This window comes from Malaclemys terrapin, chromosome 9 (genome assembly GCF_027887155.1).
Source record: "Malaclemys terrapin pileata isolate rMalTer1 chromosome 9, rMalTer1.hap1, whole genome shotgun sequence".
Lineage (NCBI taxonomy): Eukaryota > Metazoa > Chordata > Testudines > Emydidae > Malaclemys > Malaclemys terrapin.
In genome coordinates, this window is record NC_071513.1 from 5,672,781 (window position 1) to 5,695,953 (window position 23,173).

A 23,173-nucleotide genomic window follows, 5' to 3' on the forward strand; every position below is an offset into this window, starting at 1 on the left:
AGCAGGATTTTACCCAAACTATACAGACCCCAGGAAGTTTTTTAAAAGCAGTAACAAGGTTTCATTGCATAATAAAGAACTTAAGCAAAAGCAGCTGACCAGCCCATCCCCATTCCTTTTCTGCCATGCTTTATGACCCATGAATAGTCTGGCTCCTTTGAGGGTCTGATTGTTTTTGCATATTTGCATACTTTAGGTGCAAGCTTATGGAAATCATATTTTGTTAAAAGGTTTGTGTACGCTTTAAGCGGCTTGTGGTTGCAGGCATGTGAACAAGTTGTGCGCCAGTGCCTTAGTACTACTACCCCATTAATTAAGTTCCTATAGTAACTATTTTGGCTATAAATCTCTCTTGTTTCTGGAGCACTGAGTGCTGTCCTATTTTGCACATTCCCAGCCTTCTTTTTGATAATGTGTTTCTAATCTAAAAACACTGCCTATTGGCTAGTGCTCTTTAGACTAGACCGGCTCTCCCAACTGTGCGGATGAACGGCCCCAACACAAATGCTGTTACTATGGTCAATCTAATTAGGTGCGGAAATGTCTCTGCAGAGATATATTACTGTTTTAGGAGAGGAACAGTTCAGGAGATAGATAGTGTTACATTTTCTGCAGAAAAATAGTCTTAAAACTGTGCGGTCTGTAAAAACAAATAATTAGATTCAGACTGGCTAATCTGCACATCAGTTGAAATAAGACACTTGTTTAACCTTGATACAACATTAGCATTGGTGAAAAATATAGGCTGTCTCCTGCAAATGCATACCCGTGTGAACCTTTACTTATTCATGTAATCAAAGCCAATGAGAATACTCACAAGAGCTTGGGACCTATTTTATGCAGATTTGGCTCCAGAAGCTAGGGCTGATGAAGGCTATCTGCTCTCCATGCTCTGTGACATCAGTGGAAGCTCAGTGTGCAGCGTTTTGGGACGTGAGTGGTCCGAGGAAGGAGCAGATATATTTTAATTGTGGGATGCTGAGTTTGATGCTCAGCAAACAAGGTATTCTGCTACTTAGATAGTTTTAAGTACATACGTGCTGCTTGGGTCCATCAGTTTGCAATCAAGGAAAGTTTAATAAAAAAGAAGCATTTAGCTGAGCCCTTTTGTTTTGGCAGCTTGTTCAGTAGCATCAGCTTTTGAATTGCCAAAACGAGGCTTTGTAATGAGCTACGCGTGAAGCTGGCCATGTGTGAAGTTGGACAAGTTCCTTTTTGTAGGGCCTGATCACGTAACTGTCATTAAAATCTCAGGGTTTACTCCTTTGCAAAGACAAAGGCTCTACATCCTGAGTAACAAGAAGAGACACATACCTATCTGGCTGTGGGGGAAGTTAAGGAGGGTGCGAGGCAGGCTTTAATGGCCCAGAAACCCTTAGGATAAACGTGGGTGGTTGTACTGTGTATACATTACTTCCCATGTCTTTGGACTCCTGATTTCAGGAGAGCAGAGGCTCCCGGTTTGAATCTGCAGTAACTCCAGAGATACAAAATGGCTGTTATGCAGCCATTTTGGATACTTAACACGTAGATAAGGGCCCTGACCCAAAGACCACTGAAGACCATGGTAATCTTTTCATTGACTTCAATGGGCTTTGGATCAGGCCCTCACTGCATTTGATTCCTGACACACCATGCTTCCAGTGTGTCTTTTTCTGTTACACGGGCTGCAGCTGGTATGGCAGGAGCAGGAAGGTGAACCAGTCCTCGACAGCCCAGTGTACTATGTGGAATAAACACTGTTCCATTGGGTAGCCTACTTGTCGAGGGCCTTATCCTGCCAGGCGTTCTCAACTCCTGTTCGTTTCAATGGGAGTTGCGGGAGCTCATCATGTTGCAGGATCAGCAATGGGTGTGCTGCTCTGTGTATCCCAGTGCAGGACACGGCTCCTTGCTGGTAGTATTGTGTCGGTAACTATATCAGGGATGGTCTAGACAGTATTTGGTCCTGCCATGTGGGCAGGGGACTGGACTCGATGACCTCTCGAGGTCCCTTCCAGCCCTAGAATCTATGAATCTACAAATAAACCCTCAATACTTTGGTTCACATAGCTTAAGGGCTGTGTGCATTTTTAGGCTACAAAAATTGTTTGCAATACATATATATATATAAATTGCCCGAGCAGGCGATGTTATAATGGTATTTAGAGATATTCTGTATTTTTGATCTCTGGCTATACATTTATTTTAAAATGAATCCCACAAGAGGATTCTATTATTTGCTCAATGTTATCAATTGATATATGATAAGTAATCAACATGATGCAAAATAAAATAAAAATCACAATGTGTCATCTGTTCCTCCCTGGTCCCTCTCCCCTCCATCCCCCGCCTTCATGTTTACTCCCAGTCTTGCAAGTGGTCCATGCAGGGAACTTTCAGTGACATCAGTGAGACCAAGGCTGAGCCCTGTGTCATTTGGTGTTTCAAGCTGGACACCAGAAAAACAAGCCAAACAAATGAGGGTTAAGGTCTTGATCCAGCATCCACTTGACTCAGTGGAAACCGTTCCATTTATTTCAGTGGGCCCAAGCTGTCGAGATAACTTCTGCAAACACTAGTTACTATGAATATCCTAATTTCTATGCAGTTTTAATTTATTAAACGTACCATACTCTACTGTAGAGTCCATGTGATGCTGTCTTTAATCAGGGTGACATTGCAATGAAGTCTGCATCTATTATAGTCCCAATTTCAGACTAAAGCTACTTGATCAACTTTAAAAAACACTGTTAAGGGACTAGAACAACTGTAATACTAAAGTGACTCTGAGCTTATCATGTTAATTTATTTTACGTAAAGTTAAAAGAAAATATATATAGTAAAGAGAACACTTTCTTGAAAGCTTACCAGCACTTGACTTTTTGTTATTGGTATCATATTTCTAGGTTTCATTGTTTTATAGTAGAGTAATAAATATATACCTCCAGATTGACAATACTTTGTCATTGTGTAAGAATTTAGTCATCACAAATGTCCTGTACAAAGTTAAGAGTCACAGATGCATCAGTGAAACATTTATTGGTTCTGACAATGTTTTCTTTCCTGTAATTTTCTGCTCTTAATCTTGGCCAATCTTTTACATAAAAGCTAATTGTCAGTGCCACAAACTGATGAAATAGCATTCTGCAAAAAAATTTGATGCAAAGAAGGGACATTCAAGAAATACTGCATTTCATAAACACAATCGCTAGAGCATTAGGAGAGCAAACCTGGTTTTATGAACATAGTTATGAATATTTAAACATGCAAAATGAAAATGTTAGTAAATGTCTGGTTTCCATTATCTTTCAATGAATATTTTCAATTCCTGAAAACATTAATAGCTGTGGGCACCATACCATTACACCACAAAAAATGACTTATGTGTAATATGAAAATGTACTAAAATGCACAAGTGTCTCTACTGTCTTCTAAACTGAAGTGTTCTTGGAGTGAAAACGGAACCTTTTTGCATCTGTCAGCAACTTTGTTGTTAAATTATACTAAAATTGAAGCACAGTACTTGAACATGTAAATGACTTCAGCATGTTTGGGGCTCCATCCTGTAATCCCCTTTTGGACAAAATTCTCACAGAAGTCAAGATGATAATATTATTAATTATTATTTATTAATGTGTTATTTTAAAGTGCCCACAGGTGTGCTAGGTGCTTCATGGGAAACACAAAAGTCAGATCCCTGCACTGAAGAATTTACAGTCTGGATAAGAACAGTTTATAGTCTACAAGAAACAGGATGCAGTGCTTAGCGCTTGGTCCGTAGAGACCAAGCGCTAAGTCAAGAGAAAGAGACCTGGGCCTGGTCCACACTAACCCCCCACTTCGAACTAAGATAACGTAGCTGAAGTCGAAATACCTTAGTTCGAACTTACCGGGGGTCCAGACGCGGCAGGCAGGCTCCCCCGTCGATTCCGCGTACTCCTCTCACGGAGCAGGAGTACCGGCGTCGACGGCGAGCACTTCCGGGATTGATCCGGGATCGATTTATCGCATCTAGGCAAGACACGATAAATCGATCCCAGAAGATCGATTGCTTACCGCCAGACCCGGAGGTAAGTATAGACATACCCTTAGTCAAGAGAGAGACTCCCATTGACTTCAATGGGTTTGAGATTATGCCTTTAAATGGGAATGTATATGATAGTTTAGATACTGATCCTCTGCATGAAGATGACAACAGGGAACCCTTTTGTACTTCACTGATTTTAATAGGGTTTTGTGAAGGCACAGGCATTTGACTGCAGGATCAGGGCTTTAGTGTTATGCGGTTACTTTTGCTACAATGCATTTTGTTACAAATGCATTAAAATAACATTATACTTTACTGTGCTGCTCATAGTATAAAAAGAACAGAACCACACACATTTTCTTATGCATCAGGAAACAATGTCATTCTGCATTAATCACATAATTAAGATTCTGACTCTGAGCCTACATTCCTTGTATGCCCTTTATACTCTCATATTTCTCCCATTGTTGCTACCATCAGTGGTGGTAGCAAAGGTGGTAATTTTTAAGGCAAAGGACCCAATTATCAGTTGCACTAAGGTTGCTTGCTCTGGTCATGTAAAGGGGCTTTAAGTGGGCCTAAATTATATGCACGCTGACTTACGGACCCTTTGCACAGCCAGAGCAATATAAAGCAATCTTAGTGCAAGTGAAAATCAGGCCCCAAAAAAGTCTTCAGTAAATTCGGGAGCTAATGTGTACATCTGTCTGGGGCATTACATGGGTATTTTGGGGGCCTGATTCTCACCTGCCTTATTATTATTGACCCTTGGGCAAAGTGAGTGTGAAATGCTCCCACTCTGGTTTGGTGTTGTTCAGCATGCAGCTGAGAGTGACTGCAGAAGGGACAGGGCAATTGAGAATGGAGCCCCGTGTTTCTATTTAGTGATTTTGCCTGGGGAACTGTAGATTAAAATCTTCAACATAAGAACACAAGAGTGGCCACACTGGGTCAGCCCAAAGGTCCATCTAGCCCAGTATCCTGACTTCCGACAGGGGCCAATGCCAGGTGCTGCCGAGGGAATGAACAGAACAGGTAAACATCAAGTGATCCATCCTCTGTGGCCCATTCCCAGCTTCTGGCAAACAGAGGCTAGGGACACCATCCCTGCCCATTCTGGCTTATAGCCATTGATGGACCTATCCTCCATGAACTTATCTAGTTCTTTTTGAATCCTGGTGTAGTCTTGGCCTTCACAACATCCTCTGGCAAGGAGTTCCACAGGTTGAAGAAGTGACTGTTGGGAAGGGACGTTGGAGAGCACAGCCTGAGGAGTAAGTAAGGGAGATCAAGATATAGAGGGGTAACATGAAAGAGGGCACAGAGGCAACTCTGGGAAGGAGCATAGAGGAGGCATGGGGTGCGAAAACCAGGGGCAGTAATAGGAGACCAGAGAGAAAAGGTGGGAAGGATGTAGGCTGTGAATGTCCTTGAAGGTGTGTATCTAAAACCAAGTCCTGATCTCCTTTCTCAGTGTTTGCTCAGGAAAAACTCTCACTGGGGATTTGCCCCAGGAACAAGCTTAGGTTTCCACTCATACTGCCCGGTTTTAGGGCCCAGTCGGGTAAAGTTCCAATGGCAGTTTGGAGCATTCACTGACTACAGGACCAGGCCAGGCTCCTAGTCAGCCAAGGAAGTTGTCACTTCTTCCTCCACAGCAGGTATTATGGACCTTTCCACTGACTCCAATCAATGCTAGATCAGGCCCTGTAAGATCATGGCCTTTCTGAGTTTAAAAAGGGGTGTGGATCTATAACTGGTCCCAGTGGGATCCTCGTATCGAGCAGAGCTCAGCCAATCCTTGGCAGGCAGGACAGAATGGAGCTGGCAAGTTATTTTGGCTAGCTACTGCTTACTCCAAGGAAGTAATGCACGTGCCATTTTAATGTAGAATGACTTTAGATCTGCCATCTTTAGCATATTCCAAAAGCCTCATCACCATTTTGAACAAAGTCCAGAGTTTTGCTCGGTACGGTACATCCCAGGAATTGGAGAGGAAAATGGAAATTGCTCAAATTATTTTGCCTTGTGTCTGAAAAGAGCCTTCAGATTAGGTCACGTCAGTATAGCCCTTATCAAAATCTATGATGAAAGCTTCTCTTGACTAGTTAAATCTGCACATATTGTCCCAACAGTTTCAGCCGGAGGGTTATTTACCATACTCAGCAAAGACTTGCCTCTCCAAAAACAATCTTCAGCATATGGTCCAAAGGACCTGAGATAGATTTTTACAGTCTGTCAATTGGTTAATTCTTCTAGTGAAAGCACCATCTTGGACTTTAGTTGCAAATTGTTTTGTAGAAATTGGTCCTCTCTTTCACTCTGTCTTTTTTTTTTTTTTTTTTTAAATGAAGATCCTGCTAGAAAATGTAAGCTTGTGAAGTGATGGATTCATTTCAAACATCTAGAACTTTACTTCCTGTTTTAAAAGAAGTTCTGTTCTTGCTCTCTTTCTCTGAGATTGTTCAGGGCCATTATACCAATGCCAAAAACAAATAATGCCACAATCCAGATGTGGCTGAGTTTTCCCTTCTGAAATATTTATGTAGAATGGGGAAAAATCTGTTATTTTACTTTTGAAAATAACATTCTTCATTTCTACCAAGTAATATCTTTATTTTTTTATCAAGTCATCAGAAACATCATCGTGCTCAGCAAATTATCTTCAACAGCAACCCCATCAAGAGAATTGTGGAATAATCAGCATGAGGAATGGATGTCAGTCTGAGACAGATGCCTACATTTCTGGGTAATATAGTGCCATTTTAATATCTTGCTTTTAATTCAGCTCAGAGAACTGCTTGATGGACAATGCACTGATGCTCACCAATCTGAATTCAGTTGTTAGTGGTATGTCAGATATTATTGTTCACAGCCAATCATATAATAGCTGGAGCGTCAGCTGCTATCAAGGGTATTATGACCTCTTTGATTCCAGCCCTAAAACGCCTGCTACCGCCTGTAAATTGTGGCCTCTTGTTTGCTTCTGTAGTCACAAGAACAGAAGGTCTTTCGTTAACTTCTGACCATTGACATATTAAATGAAGATGCACATTTGAGCAACATCAGTGATTTCAATTGACTCATCAATTGCCATTACATAGCAGTCATCATGTTTCACTTTGCTAACAAGCTGAGCTACCATATCTGATGCCAACAATTCAGTCCTTCAAACAAATGACATGTTTGATGAAAAAAATCTTTTTTAAATTCATTATGCATTTCAGCTTTTGTCTTTCCTTCTAGTACGGCATCTGTTGCAGCAGGGATACATTCCTTGATCTTTTCTGAGTCTGCAATTATTTTTATGCTTGTCCAGTATCCCAGAGATGTGAAACAAAACTGCCTTGCTATACTGTTGAGTGCTGAAACTCTACATAGAGATTCAGTTTCATCTCTTGGAACAGACAGCATTAAAGCAGTTTTATCAGTCCACACTTGTGATAACAAAGCAGCGTGAAGGACAACAGTGAACTAAAGCCCTGGCTTCTCCACCCTCCCCCCCCAAATAACAATAATCTATCCATCCTTTGTTTTGTTCTTTAGCTATCTGGAGGAGCAGTTTAAACTGAATTACTAACCTGTATCACTGGCATTTTTGCAATGGTGGAGAATGGTACAGTTAAGTGTCCTCTGGGGAGTTTTATGCAAAATACTGTATGCAAAGTAATAGTGATGGCGTGATATATTTTCCCATATAAAACCAACCTAGAAACAAAGATAAAACTAAAGTAAAGATGATCTGTGCGGGACCCTGATCTCTCTGTGTGTGGGTAAGCCCCGTGTTGCTGGTGATATTATCCTGCTATGTATCAGAGGGGGAGCTGTGTTAGTCTGGATCTGTAAAAAGCAACAGAGGGTCCTGTGGCACCTTTAAGACTAACAGACGTGTTGGAGCATAAGCTTTCGTGGGTGAATGCCCACTTCGTCAGACGCATGTGCCTGTATTCTCCTGCTATGACCCTCAAAATGACTTACACAGACATTGCTAGAGTGCTCCCATGCGGCTCTCAAATGGACTGCTCTTTGCTCTTGCATTCACCCACATCTCTCATGTCTGGGCTCTAGAAATAACCGGGGCTGGAAGAAACAACTCATGTCTTCAGTGCCATGGAGGATTCAGTCAGATTTACTGTTCCTAACTCTGCTCATTACTGGGAATGAATCGAGGAGCCATTTGGGTTAGACGCTGCCAACTTTGTAGACACGGAGTGTCAAGAAGCTTTTTTGTCAACTTCATATCATTAGTATATTTGTCCTCAAGTTCAAAGCAGCGTTGGCCTCATACTTGTGATGTTTTGTGCCCTTTGCCCTTTTTGTTGACTCATCCCTCTTCCCTTTGAGGTCAACATCAAAATAGAGATGTATGTTTCTTTAGCCTGACCACGGGTGTGACTTTTTAGATCAGGAATCCTATAGTCCATTTGTGTTCCCATCTGTCAGCTGGCATTTGAAGCTAGCTTGTGCCTCTATTCTTTCAGACAAGTGTGAGAATCAGTAGGGTTTTTATAGAGAAGGTTTCAGTCGCTAAAGCATTTGCTAAGATACCACCTATTAAGAGCCCTTGATGGCACCTTGAATAGAGATCAAAAGCAACTGAGTTCACTCCACGACTTTAATTCCATCAGTCAGTTTAGGGGATTGAGAGGGGCACTGTGGTCTAGTGGTTAGAACACAATGGGAATGTGAGACTCTGGATTCCATTCCTGACTCTGCCACTGAATGACTTTGGGCAGGGATTGCACCACTGCAAAAATGGGTTTTTACCAGCATTGCTTAATTGAGTAATTTACAATGCAATGTGGTTGTACCAAATGCAGATTATCTTAATATAGACCAAGCCTGGATTCTCTTGGCCCCAGTTCAGCAAAGTGTTTAAGCACATGCTGAAGTCCATCCCCGTTCAGCGTAGCATTTATGCAAGTGCTTAACTTTAAGCAGAGGTTCAACATTCTGTGCTTAAATGCTTTCCTGAATATGGATGGCCTGCTGAACTGGGAGTCTTTATGTCTCAGTTTATTCCTTTGTACAATGACAATGATAACACAGCTGTAGGGAGGCTTTATTAATTAACGATTGTAAAAATCCTTGAGATCCTTACCTAAATGGTACTATCCAGTAAAAAGTATTGTTGTTGTTATTATTATTATTACGCAATCATTCATGTTTTATACTTTCCGATACTGCCAATAATAGTGTATGTATATAATGTATGTTTCGCAGCAGGGAGCGTATTAAAGGCAGTGCGGAAAAATCTTAGCCTTGAAAAGATTATCTCTGCATTAAGCTGGCTATTCTCTTAAGCATTTCTGAGGACCATCAGAAGGGGAAATTTATTTTTCAGAACTGTTTCTCTTTTAAAGGCTTGTTACACTATGCTGCGACCCCTTTGACATTTTGGGGAAGCAATTTCCCTAACATTGTAATTTTGTTATTGTTATTTGACATTGTATTGTGTGCTAATTGGAGGCAATGACCATACAGCTCTTCCCAGAAGCCTAACATCATAAACATGAAAGCGAAATGAATGACAGTGCCTAGTTCTGAGTTTATAAGCACTGCGAGATGGTTCTGATGTGCTAAATCTGAGAATGGGAACACTTCCCCTTATATTTCGATGGTGTTCAATAGCATAACATCCGGAGGAGCAGAATATCCCTCCAGGGCAAGTGCTAACAAATGTTCTTGTTTGTTTATGGAACAAAAGCCCCTTCATTCTGAGGCATGCCAGAGGGTCGTGTCATGCCCACCACCTGTAAGCAAAACTTGACTCATTGGAGTCAAGGACACCATATGCCCCTAGCTTTGCAGTGCAATCTGCACCTTAGCTGACCTGCAGTCCCTACCCAGACTCAACACCCCTTGGCTTCCGTGGTTATACATTTAATAACTTCAGTCGTGAGGCCCGTACACACCCTGATGTAGAACAGTAGGACTCCCATCTCCCTCGCCATCTGAATTGGAGAATGAGTAGGAGCCGCAGGGTTCTCTCTTTCCAGCAGCTGGGGCAGGAGCAGCGGTGGCTGGAGGTCCCTTCCTCCTCAGTTTGCCCATAGGGCAGAGATGGTGGCTGGCTCCCAGTTAATTGCCTGTTTCCCCCTCACCATATACCTGGGTGCTGGGCGGAAGGATCTGGGCTCTGCCGAGGGGAGGCCATCAGATCTTGCACTCCCTTGTGCAGAGGATGTCCGGTTGGAGGCAGCTTGCCCTTCAGCTGTGCGTGATGTCACTGTGATGTCATCACAGACATCACCCGCTGCCAGCGTTCCAGGCCCTGCCTGTTATGCTTAGTCCAGCCATGTCTTTACTGGCAGTTGAGTCTGCAGATGTGAGTGCAGAATTTGTTCCTATAAAGCACATGCCCCCCTATTTCACTACTGGCTGCCCAGGTTGGAAGGTTGTGGAGGGTGAGACCGGGGACAGAGTTAGGCAAACGTTGCAAAAAAGCCTTCTGCAAAGCTGGAGGATACTGGAACAATACAATGGTATTTGGCAAGAATAAATTGAGCTAATTACTAAAATGGTCAGGCTGCTTACCCTGATTATTTAATCACAGGATTCTGGACTCAATTGCAGGCCCACAGCATTCCCTGACATAAATGGGAACAGCGGGCGCGTGCATCTGCTGAGAGAATGTTGCCTAGAGTAAAACCTGTCACATACAGGGTGTGACCCGCACTTTGTGCACCCGTTTACACTACTGCAAAGTGGGGTGAAAGTGCCTTCATTCCAATTTCATAGCATTTTACACCCACTTTGCACCAGCGTCAGTGACTCCACAGGATGGTGGGTAACAGAAATTCAGTCTTTTGGCCAAACAAATTAATGTAAGCAAGTCACTTGTCTTGAGGAGAGAGCAAATTCAGATGAATGTGACAAGTATTGAGACTTTGTCAGAAAGCAGCACACCAAAGAAAACTGGGGGAATTCTACAACAGGAGAAAGATTGGGCCAAATGCGCCCATAGTGTAATTTTAGTGAAACCAGTAGAGCTACACCAGAGGTAACTTGGCCCTCTCTGCAACTCTAGGCTGTTAGGTCACTTGGGTATGTATGCTTGCTTTTCTGGTGTATTATTCTAACATGGAAAGGTGGATGAGTAATTAATGGACTGAGATGACAACAGGCCATATTGTGGCACTGATTTCAAGCAGAATTCCTCATCTGAGGTTCTTCTTAAAAATACCTCCTTTAAAAACCGGTGGCATAACACGGCCCAGGATCTCTTTGCCCTTTGCTGGAGATTCCATGCAGCAGCACCTGTTATGACTGATGCAATGAAGAACCATGTTACAGCAATTACTAGTGACCACCTGAGAGTTTAAAAGCTTCTTCTTGCTGGATTAGTACTAACGCTGGTCAGGAATTTTTCAGCGAAACATTTTTATACCAAAGCCCCCTGATTCATTAAAACCAAAACTTTTAGTGGAATGTGTTGGTTTCAATGAACATTGTGGCAGGAAGGTATTTCTGGTCAAGATGAGAGAGCCGGCGCCCATTCCAGAAGAACTAAGATGCTTTCCTGGGATGGGGAAGATCCAGATTCAAGTCCCTGCCCTGAACCAGGCAGTGTAGGGAGTTGAACACACGTTTCCCACATGCCAGTTGAGTGCACTAACCATGAGGATATCCTGGGGAGGGGCTCTGTCTTTCATGTTTTATCATTTAAATTTTTGAAAGATTTAATTGTTTTTCTGAGTCAGAATGAAAACAAATATCAAAGCCTTGAAACTTTTTTTTCCAAAACAGTATTCTTGTTTTCTGGCAAGCCCTATTTTCCACTTCCCAGAAGTAAACCAAAATATTGTAGAGAACTTGAAAATCCAAACTGTTAGAAATACCAGTCATTTGATAAGAGTGTCCTGCTTTAGAATATAAGTAATGCTAGTATCACGTCTCACTCTTTATAACTTCATTTACCTTGATCTCCTTTTCATTATTTGCAGGAGGCTAAAATCCTGCTCTTGGAATTTGGTGTTATGATGGCATCCTTAAAAATATGAATTCTTTATTGTTCATCTCTCTCTACTGTCAATGTCAACCCACTGTAAATAAATAGACTCTGCTAAATTGTAATGCAAGTTTGTATCATTACCTTGCTACAATTGCAGACTTCATTATGGATCAAGAATACACAGATTGGCACGTGCTATTTTTCAGTACTGTGGTAACACGTTTCCAATACATTAGTGCTTGCATGCAACGGTAATATTGCTCTTACCTGTATATAGTATGAAAGTCCTTTACTCTTCTCTACCTGGCAAGGCATATGTTTGCTGATATACTTACTGTAGCCAATCAAGTCAGCTAGTATGTTTTATACTCGGTAAGTTATGCCTCTGCTTGCAGTGGTAGATTAAAGTCTTTCTCAGTGTTGTCTGAGACTGCATTGAATTGATCCCTTTAATGCCATTGACTATACCTTTTCAGAAGTTTGTTCCTTTTTATTGTTTTCTGAGAACCAGGTAACCCCCCCGAGCACACAGATTTCCTTATATCATAAAATGCCATTATACTGCATCTCAAGAATTGAAGTTTAACTGTGGGCAGATTCCATTTTCAGATAGCATTGTGGGGAGACTATTTTCAAAAGCATTAATTCAAACCACACTGATGCTCAACTGTTTTAAAAATAGGGGAATTTGCACATGTTTTTTATTAGAATACACATAAAACTAGAGTACAAAACAGTAGGTTTCAGCCATAAAAGAGAAGAGGAGAGGTAAATTTTATGACTAGTTCTTTATATTAATGAATCAACTTTTCCTGCTGAACTGAATGTGGATGAGTGAAAACACAGCAGTGGGGTTAGCCAGCAAAGCAGAGGAAGTGGTAGGGTTCAGAGTTCATTTCACAAGCCTTCTTCTGGGACAGAAATTGAGCCCTGAATACTTAGTATCTTCTTTACTACCCAAACCACTAAAGAGACACGTTCAGTCTAGTCAAATCACTGTTCTCAGGAAATCACTTCCTCTAAGAAATACCCATATGTTGAGGGTCTCACCTGTACTTCGTGGGAAACAAATTTATGGGCCAGATCCATTCACTGTGTAATTCCACTGAAGTTGGATTCAGCTGGAATAAAGGTCACGGAATGGAGTTACCCCAGGGATGAATCTTCCTTTATGTTCTATGCACTGAAGCAAGAAATGGTGTAGGTGGCTTTAGTTTACAGTAACAGCTGCAGATGGTGGGAGACTCCAATAGTCATCGCACTGCAATCTCAGTTTTATGTGGGCACCTTAACCAGACACCCAGATCTTACAATTGGAAGCTCAGGTTTGCAATTAGGCATATAAACAAGGGTGTTTACGGGCCAGAGTGCCAATGTCAATGTCCAAACGCAGGATTGGGACCTCTTTCTCCCCACAAAAATTAGCTGTGTGTGTGTGTGTGTAGAGTGCTTTGGAACAATGCTGCCTTCATCTGAAAACCGCTGGGAGGAAGAACTGAATCTAAGCGATTGTGACAAGATGGACAGAGCCATCCAGTGATTAGCAGGGAAGGGGTTAATTAATCCCCTCCCTCTGGCTAGAGGCAGAACCACAAATGCCTGCTCTGAGCAGAGGGACTTGCAGGATGGCAGGGCTGGGCCAGCTGTGGGGAATCAATTAATCCCCTTCAGCAGCTAAGAGTCTTGCAATGAGAAAGACTCTCTAGGCAGAGGGTTAGAACTAGGAGGTGCTGCTTACCCCACAGTTCAGACCTTTGCTTTGGGCTGAGCGAGGCTGCACATAACTTACTTCTGGAGTTTGGTTGAAGATTGCCCTGTGTATTGTTGGCCCTTAATGAGACAGGATGTCATTTACATTCACACACTATTTTACAGGAAAATACACCAGAAAGATGGCAGCATATGTGTGCAGAAACCCCTGTGTGTTCCCCCGGGTCTGCCAGTGTGCTCTCCCCCTGCAGCACAGGGCCCCTGCTGAGTGGGCAGCCAGGTCAGCTCCTAAGGAAAGAGGGGTGGGTGAGTGCTGCCAGGCGGCTAGCAGGTTAAGCTTTCATGCAAGAAAGCAGCCAGGGCCTGATTCTTCACTCCCTTGCACTTTCTGTAGTTATTCCTCCGGTGTGAAATGCTACTCTGCTGAGTTAGTCAATGAGTGTGCAGGGCAGAGGAGCAGCCGGTTTCTTGGCTCTGTAAAGAAGAAAGAAATTATTATAAGGGGGGAAAACAGCCCTCCCAAATGAGCCTGAGTGTGCTGGGGAATGAGAGTGCTGGATGGGAGGGCACTGACTGAGGGAATTCTCCAGGAAAAGTGACCAGAGGTGCAAGTGCAAGGCAGCTGGGTAAAGGAGGGAGTTTTTTGGGCATTACCATTTCTCTTGCAGTGAGAGGCAGGTGGAGATGCACCTAGGTCTGGATACTGGAAAGGGCAGGGGAACCCAGTAGTGTTTTGATGAAAGCGCAGCAGCTGTCTCGATCCACTTCGAAGGTATTTAAAAGAAAAAGGAAGAACCAGCACTGGAATGAAAGCAGGCAGAAATCCAGGCCCGTCTCTTGGGTTCCCAAAGCCATTCCAGATAGAGTGGGAGAAAGGTAAGAAATGGGAGTAAAAGAGAGACAATGGGAAATTTGATGTAAATGAATATTTATCCCGACGCTTGGTTTTGTGACTCTACAAATGGGCTCCCAAAGAGCTGGGAATCCTGTTGCAATGATACTGCAGAGCTCAGACACGGGCTTTCAGGAGATGCTGTGGATGTCTGTTCCAAGCAGGCTCTGCCCACCTCTCTTTTCTATGACTCTTTGTGAAGATTGTCATTAACACCAGGGGACAAACATCTTCCAAAGAAAAATTGGAGAGACCAGGCAGAGAGTAGGAGGGTGCAAGGACAAGAGGGAGGATGGGAGGACTAAAGCAAATGATGGGAGATGCTTCTTCCTTTTGCTCTATCCATGGTCTAGTGGCCAAACCCCACTCTGTGTTTGCTCTGCATTGCATCATCTCATGTCTTCGAATGGTATCAACCCTGTTATCTGCCTGGCACTGATACCTCCTTATGCTGCCGTGTCCATTTAGTGGTACTATCTAAATGATTATTAATATCCAGAGTTTGCCACTCCTCTCTTAGTCCTGTGTACACAAGCATTACAACCAATGTTATCAGTCATGCTTTAATTGTTTAAACTTGACCCTGCCAAGGATTCTACCGTGCTATGGTAGACTATGATACAGTATAATAGACCCTTGTTAAGTAGAAACCATGTTCTAGTGCATATTAATCAGCCAGATTATGTCTAGTGATGGCCTCAACCAAATTCAAGCCCTGACTATAGAGAGTTGCTGATGTGAGTAAGACCTATGAGGGGCCAAAAGAAGAGGTAGCAAACTCCTACTCTCCAAACCATGCCACCACTAGTGGCCATTGGGGGTGACAGACTCCGTGCCCTCTTGATAGGGAAACTAGGACTGAATAATGACAGTGGGAACAGTGCTATTGTTTTCTGTCTTGAGGTTCCAGTGGTTTTGGTTACAATGTGTCTCTTGTGGCTTTTTCTTATTTCCACTTCAGATATTAATGTAGGGCTGAACCCTATTCCCATTGAAGTTGATGGCAAAACTCCCTTTGACTTCAGTGCAGTGGTTCTCAAACTAGGGCCGCCGCTTGTTCAGGGAAAGCCCCTGGTGAGCCGGGCCGGTTTGTTTACCTGCCGCGTCTTTTTCTTATATAGGCACCTATTACTTCCCACCCCCATCCCGATTTTTCACACTTGCTATCTGGTCACCCTAGGTCTAGGGCCTTCTATAATCACTTCTGCAGGTACAATGCAAAGGGGGATCCTGTAGGCAGAGTCTTGCAGTCACTGGATCTTCACAGGGCCACCTGTGAAGTTCAGGTCAGGATCAGGATCAGGGCCTAAAAATTGTAACTCTCTAAAATATTTCATACAGGTATGTATGTTCCTGTTAGTTCTGAGTGAAGACCCCTATTGATATCAGTGAGCCCCTGGTTAGGCCTTAATACAAAAACCTTTATCTTCAACAGGCTTCTGAAGTATTTCATCTTCTGCCTATTTATTAACCTGGGCAAGGAGCTATGGTATTTACAGAGTGACCCCTTCGCACCTGCTGATGAGCTGGTGCTGCATTTCTACATGCTTTGGTGGACCAGGAGGTGGCTACAGTTCTTACGTTGTATGTTTAACATAGAAGATCTTGCTCCAGACACTGATGTTCTCAACTACATCTCTGACCAGAGGCTCCCTGCCTCATTTACTTAGATTGTAAGCTGTTTGGGGTCAGGGACTGCCTCTTCTGTTCTGTTTGTTTAGTACCTAGCGCAATGGGTCCTGGTCTGTGACTAGGGGTCCTCAGGGCTACCACAATACAATTAATAACTTAGGGCCAAATCCTGACCCTGTGGAAATCGGTGGGTGTTTTCCTATTGATTACAGTGTGATCAAGGTTCGACAAATATTTCAATAATGATTTGCCCATGTAGTTGGGTCTCTGGCTTCTGGATAGACAATATTGACCTGTATAAAACTCCCGAAGTGGAAGAAAAAAAGATCGGGTAGGCAGTGCACAGTCTGGCTTGCCGATCTCTGCCTTAGAGCTTGAAGAACAAACCTGGGCTAGTATAAAAAAGCCAAGCTTGAGTGTAACTATTCATATCTGCATTGCATGGTGCCTACTCTGAAATCTGAACCCCTAGGTTCAGTGCTGTTAATACACGGCTCTTTCTTTGAGTAATTACTAAGTACACTATCAATGGACAGTGTAAGAGAATTTTCCTTCTAGGCTACCATTTGAAGATTTAATTTAAATAAGGGGGAAAATGGATTTTGAGATTTAATATTGGAAAATTGGAACTGGATGTGGAAAACCAGAACTAATCTCAACTTTTGCTGACTTTTATAAACAACTTTATAAAAGTCAGAATTGGTCTTCTGTGACCTTGGACAGCTTAAACTACAAGTGTCTGCATTACAGTTCCCGTGATATCAAGCCAAGGATCCAATGGCCACATGCCATGGTTGGCCTCCACTCCTAGGTCTAGGTAGGGTGACCAGATGTCCCAATTTTATAGGGACAGTCCCGATATTTGGAGCTTTTTCTTATATAGGCACCTATTACTTCCCACCCCCGTCCCGATTTTTCACACTTGCTATCTGGTCACCCTAGGTCTAGGGTCTTCTATAATCACTTCTGCAGGGCGTTCTCCCCTTAGCATGTGATTGTGAAGGCAAACTGAGCCCCACAGGCTCCTGATTGTGGAATTTCCTGGGCACAGGGTCTGGCTCACGGCAAACAGAATGGCTAAGTCGTTAGAATTTTGATAAACTATCTCGTACTGTTCCCAGTTGAAGCAACTTACTGTCTTTCTCTCTCTCTCGTGCAAACCCAACATCACAATTTGCAGCTGTTCCAAATGGCATGTCATCTTCCAGTAAGTACTAGTTTGCACCAGTGGAAGAGAAGGAGTTTCCTCAATAGAATCCTACTGAATGAAGGGGTTTCTTAATTAAAATAATAATCTGAAAGTTGTCATTGATCAACGGGTAAACAAGCTGATTGCAATGAGGGCATGAATGGTTCTAATAAGCATGTGCGGCTATTAAATTAACCATGGCTCACAGACCGTCCATGGGGGCATGGTTATTTTTAAATAACTACTTTTCACTGGTGCTCTACTCTGCTCACCCCGAAAGGACTTGCGTTCGTAATATGTTGCGCAATAGAGAGAAGTCTCATTCTCCCGTAAGCCTCGGGGGTGTGTGGGGTGGGGAGGAAGGAAGGGTAGTTAAATAAATTTCCGCTGTTGAGATGGAATGGAAAAACAGCCTGTACTGTAGGCATTTTAGTCTACGGGGTGTGTCCTAGTGGTTACAACATGGAACTTCAGGGACCTGGGCTCCAGTTCTGGCGTTTCCAATAGATTGCTGTATGGTCCTAGACCATGCGTTTTACCTGTGTTTGCTCAGGGGAAACCAGTCTCTAAATGGGGTAACAATAGCTGTCTCCCATGGGTGCTGGGCAGGTTTGAAAGGAAGGCTCTATAGAAGTACAAATCTTATCCTGGTCTTTATTATTTATGTATTATTCATCACAGGAAGTAGGTTGGAATGAGCAGGAAGCTCTTAGACTCAGTAGTTCTATAGGTTTATTATTACTTCTGTAAAATACTCGTACTAAAGAATGCTTATGTACTGCACAGAGAAGCAAACAGTGAGCTAGCCAATGATATTTACAAAAAAAAAAATGTGCTGGACAGTAGTGGAAACAGATACAGACGCCCCCTGACTTACGCAATCGTTCTGTTCCGGAAAGCCTTGCGTAACTCGAATTTTACATAAGTTGGAAACGTATACCTGTATGTTACACACAAATTTCTGCCACTCGAAAATCCTATTTCTGCCTTATGGAACTTTTTCTGTAAGTGCAAAGTTGCGTAAGTCGGATCCTGCGTAACCCGGGGAGCATCTGTACATCCAAAGTATATTTGCTATGTACAGTAGGCTGGAATGTAAATTTAGGTCCCCATCCTGCAAAGACTTAAGCAAATACTTAACTTTATACACTGTGAGTAGACTCCCACCTAAGACTTATCCTGTAAGCTCCTTTGGGTAGAGATTGTCCTTTCAGTTCATGCGCATACAACACCCAGTCTTCTGGAGCCCCCGATCCCTGACTGGAGCCTTACGGTGCTATTGCTGTACCATATAGTTAACAATACAGATGCATTTAAAAAAGATTAACAACAATAGAGGAGGAAATGGGAAGTAAGGAATTGTGTAGATTTGGAGATGCTGTTAGGGAAGACGTAATCATAGGGGTCAAGCCAACCATGCTGTTCAGTGCTAGTCAATTATGCACGGGCTCCTATCTGTCAAGTGCCATGAGGCTTTCCACATGATGGCTGAAAGGGAGAAAGGTGGAAAACCCAGGAGCTCAGTTCTGTCCTCATTTTCACCGGGTTGACTCCACCTGGTTACTGATGTGTGCCTCCATGCTGAAAATCAGCAATGTTCTGCCAAGCTGCCTGGTAATCTTGAGCACAAGGCAAAGCCACCTGCCTCTCATGCTGCATAGCTGTTAAATCAGGGTTTCTCAAACTGGGGTCGCCGCTTGTTCAGGGAAAGCCCCTGGCGGGCCGGGCCGGTTTGTTTACCTGCCCCGTCCACAGGTCCGGCCAATCGCCGCTCCCACTGGCCGCGGTTCGCCGCTCCCACTGGCCGCGGTTCGCTGCTCCAGGCCAATGGGAGCTGCTGGAAGCGGCGCGGGCTGAGGGATGTACTGGCCGCTGCTTCCAGCAGCTCCCATTGGCCCAGAGTGGCGAACCGCCGCCAGTGGGAGCCATGATCGGCCAGACCTGCGGACTGGGCAGGTAAACCACCAGGGGCTTTCCCTACACAAGCGGCGACCCCAGTTTGAGAAACACTGTGTTAAGTGCAGGATTTGGAGGCATTTGGTCTTGGGAACCACATTTTACATAGGTCGGGATGCGGCTTTGTAATCCCTTAAAAATAATTCATCTCTGTGCTGCTGAGGAGACTGGCACAGGAACTCGAGGGAGGCAGGCTTGTGTCCCTCCCACAGCCCCTGAGTCTGGGCTGATTCATCCCCCTAGGACTCCCCTACCTTTGGGCCTTGCAGGCCCTACTGCCCTGACCACACTCACTCCCAGGACTCTTCTGCCTCAATGTGCCCCAGAATGGACCCTGTGCTCTGTATAAGTGCAGATATTACCTTTAGCTTCAAGGAAAGTGACTGCAGGTTTCAGTTTGCAGGAGCGGAGGTGCAGAGCCAGTGGAGATTGCTTTCACACTGCTTGGGGAGCCCTTTGGTGTCGGGGTAGGTGGCGTTTGTGTCGCTGCAGGGTGATTGTGAGTCAGGACCATTGGCCCTGCGTCTCCATTTCATTTACGCCAGTGGGACTCCATTGTCTTAAATGGAGTCACACCAGCATAACATTGTCTACTCCATTACACCAATCAGTCCCAATGACTCTTTCATATTCTTAGGAAAAGGTGTGTGTGTGTTCCATTCGTCGTAACAAGCTTTGCTCCTTTCCCTTTGACTTCTCAGTTGAGTTCTGGGTGTTTTGCTTTGTTATCAGAGCCTGTCTCCCAATTCAAACTAAGATGACAAATAAAACTTTAGGGTGAAATTCTGCTTTCAGACAGTCATATGCCGCTTCCTCTGAACTCAATGGCAGTGACACGTGCGTCTGAAATAAGAGTTCACATGTTAGTTGGTATGTTGATTCATACTGGTGGCATCCAAACCTGAGCTCCCCTTTTTTTTTATTAGATGCAACTTCTCTCATGCTATCTCTCATCTCAGGATTTCGTACTATAGAGTGGAAATCCAATGCCTTGCTGCTAGCCAATAATATATAACTAAAAATAGCCTCATTCTTTTGAAGTGTACCAAGATTAAGCAGAGAATTAAGGACGGGTGGGGAGAAAAAGGTACTAGATCAATTACACTACCAAAGACAACTGCAGTTCCTTGTTTAAACAATTTAGCTGTGATGTGTAACATGGAAAATGACTAAATATGCTCTTTATTTCTCTTTTCCTAATTGTGATAGTTCACTTTGCCATTGGGATTACAAGAAGGGCCCTACAATGGACCTGATATAGCTGGCTGTGTATGTGTTCCTCTGATATTTATATGGGTGTCCTGATTTCATGAGGTTTATATTATTGTTATTAATCATGCCGGCCCAGAATAGACAAACAGAAAAATGGATAATGATGGTGACAAAGAAACACGTGATTAACAGGCAGTCTGCACTCCCTCTACTTTGGACAGGAGTAGCCATCAAATAAAGGCCCAGACCTTCTCGTCTCTAGCCCTCAACGGGCCGTGCTGTGTCTGTGCAGTGGGGGGTGGACTCCTGCTGCACTACGGAAGCCTTTTGGAATGCTGTGCGACGGGGTCCCCCCCCAGGGTGCAGGTGGGGAGCCTCTGGAGACACACAGGATGCATTGACTTCCCAGGCAGTTTTCCTTGCATCCTCCCAACCCTTTCCAGGTTCTTTCTGTGCTCATAGGGGAGGTGGCTGGGGGTGGGCACCTGGAGGCAGGGTTTGCCTTAAATTGACAGCTTCTTTAGGCAATAACTAATGGTAAGTGAAACCTGCATTCACTTTCTTTGAAACTAAAGGTAATTTTTGCACTTGTAGAGAGTCAGTCCCTTTCACCAAGGGACTTGGAGCCTTTTGTAAGGGCACAGGCAGGTGGGATTATTTCTATTATACAGGGGAAACTGAGGCACGGGAAAACAAAGTGATTTGACCAAGGTCATAGTGCAGGTCAGTGGCAGAGGTGGGACTAGAACCCAGGTTGCCAGAGTTCCACTCCTCATCCCCTGGCCATTACTGTGCAACTAAACTCAATGATGTATGAAGCAGAGTGAGTATATATGTAGAGAAGCCCAGTGCTGGGCGAGCAGTGTCGTGAGTCACAGGCATCTGGCATACCTAGACAATGCTAATTAATCATGACCATCTGGAGTGGTGGCTTGCCTGCAGTAGCATGCTGTCTTTGCCAGGATGGTGTTCACTCTGAAAAGTCAACATCCTGCTGTGAAAATCCCGGCGCTGTTTAGAGTTTCTCAGTCACGCAGCACCCTGATAGACATGCATCTCCATTCAGGCAGACCTGGGCTTTGCATTCGTATGCTGCATGCAAAATGCACAGACAGAGACCGGTCAGATGCCTGCTTTTATGTCCATTTTCAGCACTTGTTTCAGTTACAGATTCCATCTCTGGCAACATCCTTCAGCAGCTCTCAGATGCTATAAGAGCAGGGATATCTTCCAATTGATACATGCCACGTGACTTTCTAGTTTAATCAAAGCCTAGGGAACTCCCTATAGTCAGCGAGACAGGTCGGAGGATAGGCCACTTATGCCAAACAAGAATCCAAGGCGGGGGCTGTAGGGCTTGGAGTTCAAAATGCCTCTTGCTGGAGTGTTGTTCCGGTTCTGAGTTTTCATTCAGCTTACGGGATGGGGGGGACTCCCTAGCTACACACGTACGTCCCTCTGATCGCTGTAGCATCTCTGCACTTCACACCGTTTATGCCTTGAGGAGGCAGGGCAGGATTACCCCCATTTTGCAGCTGGGGAACTTAGGGTCAGAAGATGTGGTGACTTGCTTAGGTTCCCACAGGAAGCTTTGGGAGGATCCAAGTCTTGAGTGTCCCAGTCCAGTGCCTTAACTGCTAGCCCATCCTTTCCTCCCACCCTCCAACTTTATGCCTGATGTGCTTATCTTTGATGCCATCTTGCTGAACGACAGGCTGCCACTTGGACTCATTCCCTCCTGGGATCACCACTCTTGTGCTCTGTTGTGCTGTAGCTCCTGCATGTCACAGATTTTTAAAGGTATTTAGTGCTGAGGGTCTCTGGGTGACTCAGTGAGGCAGGTGCAGGTGGATACCAGAGCAGGGCTAGCTGGTGACAGCAGGCTGGCAGCCTGGCCAGTCTGTAACACCACAAGGCCCAGAGAAAGTTCCCAGCCGAGTGGTGATGTTCCACAGACTGGCTGGCTGCTCTTCCTGTGGGATTAAATAGTTCTCCCTGGGCGTCAGCTGACCCGGTCTTTGTTCATGGATTGGTCGCTGCAGCATGCCTGGAGAGAGGCTGAGTCATTTCAGGCTCTAGTTGACGGATGAGGCCTTGGAGGTGCTGACTGAGGGCTGACCTCACATTCAGGCATTGCTGTGCTCAGTGCTCCAGTGCCTAAATGATTTAGGAGCCTAAATCTCCTTTTCAAAAGGGATTTGGGCATGTTCATTGTCAATGAGCTTTAGGCTCCTGAATGAGTTAGGCATGACAACGCTGAGTATACTTACTCACATGAGTCATCCCCATCGACTCTAATGGGATTACTTGTGTGAGTAAATACTACCTCCCCACAGTGATTCAAGGTCCTGTATCTGCAAAACCGGAGTAACCACCTCTCTGCACCCCCTGTCAGTGGGTATTACACCCCTGTGGCTGATTCACAGAAGAGGTGAGTGCTACAGCCCACAACTACAGAGCCAGGTTTTTAGGCCCAGCTGTAGACTCATGCTCCGCTCTGAGGGGTCCCCGTTCAAATCTTGGTGCATTGGCCAACACGGGGGCTGTTACACCGTGCAGTGTGTACTCCCGGTATGCTGCAGGATGGGAATGGCAGGGTCCCTGCGTGTGACACTGCAA